The sequence below is a fragment of the Cryptomeria japonica genome, chromosome 7 (assembly GCF_030272615.1).
Source record: "Cryptomeria japonica chromosome 7, Sugi_1.0, whole genome shotgun sequence".
Lineage (NCBI taxonomy): Eukaryota > Viridiplantae > Streptophyta > Pinopsida > Cupressales > Cupressaceae > Cryptomeria > Cryptomeria japonica.
In genome coordinates, this window is record NC_081411.1 from 445379044 (window position 1) to 445380198 (window position 1155).

The following is a 1155-nucleotide window of genomic DNA, read 5'->3' on the forward strand; positions in this document are numbered from 1 at the left end:
GATCCAGTTCAAAGTCTATACCATTGAAGTAAGATCCAAAAAATGTCAAGAGTAACTCTAATGAGGAGGGTTGGATATCAGAAGTAACACACAACATTGATGTGGTTATTGATCTCAACCTCAAAGATATCATCATTGACCTTCAATTTTTTTATGTCCTAACCATCATGTCCTTTGATACTGATCAACTCAATGACCTCCTACTTATACTTCTTGAACTTATTGACTGTGGGCAAGAAACCCCACTTGAACTTGAAACTTTTCACAATGACCATGCCATAATAGATCATTTGAATCCCATGGATCTTTCATATGTAGGAGTTAATGGCACATGCTTAACTGATAAGCTTAACAATGCAACTAATTCTGGAGAAAGTGCGAATTCTTCCAGTCATAAAATATAAAAATGAATAATAGATCTAATGGTGAAAACCGTAATACGGTAGTATTAGATGTAGAAAAAGTATAAACAAAAGACATATCCAATGGTGAAAACCTCCTTGAGGCACCAAAGGATGGGAGGCTTGACATTCTTCCCTAGCTAAAATATCAAGAAAGATTTTCAGTCATCATTAAGCCAACTGTACTTATTAATATTGGAATATATGATAGTCCTAAGATCCTTCATCTAGCAGAATCTCTATCAACAATAGAAAAAGAAAACTTCATTAAATTTTTCAAAGAAAAACAAATCAGTTTTGCTTGGTCATATGTGGATATGTCCATCTTGGACCCAAATCTCATTATGCATTATTTGTCAATAGTTCCAGGAGTCAAGGATATTGCGGGAGGATGAAAGCATCTTATTGGGTTTAGATTCATGAGAAAACGATGCAAAAAAGACTAAGGCAAATATACGAAAAGAGAGGGATTCGAACCCTCGATAAACAGAAGCCTACATAGCAGTTCCAATGCTACGCCTTGAACCACTTAGCCATCTTTTCTATATGATCTCTTCATTTGTTGACAAAATGAAAAGAACAAGTTTTATTGTGTGATAAATTACTTTTGCATAAGTAAAGTATTTATGAAATCTGGCATAAAGAACAAAAAAGTATTTTACCACACTCCTTTTCTTCTTATTTCAAGATATTTTATTTTTCTCAATCTAATCTGATTATTTTATCTTATTCAAGGTTTTATTGCCAATCCAAT

General features: G+C 33.2%; 1 non-coding gene across 1 annotated transcript; it reads right to left on the bottom strand.

Moving 5' to 3' along the window:
- Positions 1 to 857: 857 nt before the first annotated feature.
- TRNAS-GGA (transfer RNA serine (anticodon GGA)) lies at positions 858 to 944 on the bottom strand. The gene has a single exon. It is a non-coding gene; the product is annotated as a tRNA-Ser (tRNA).
- Positions 945 to 1155: the final 211 nt, after the last annotated feature.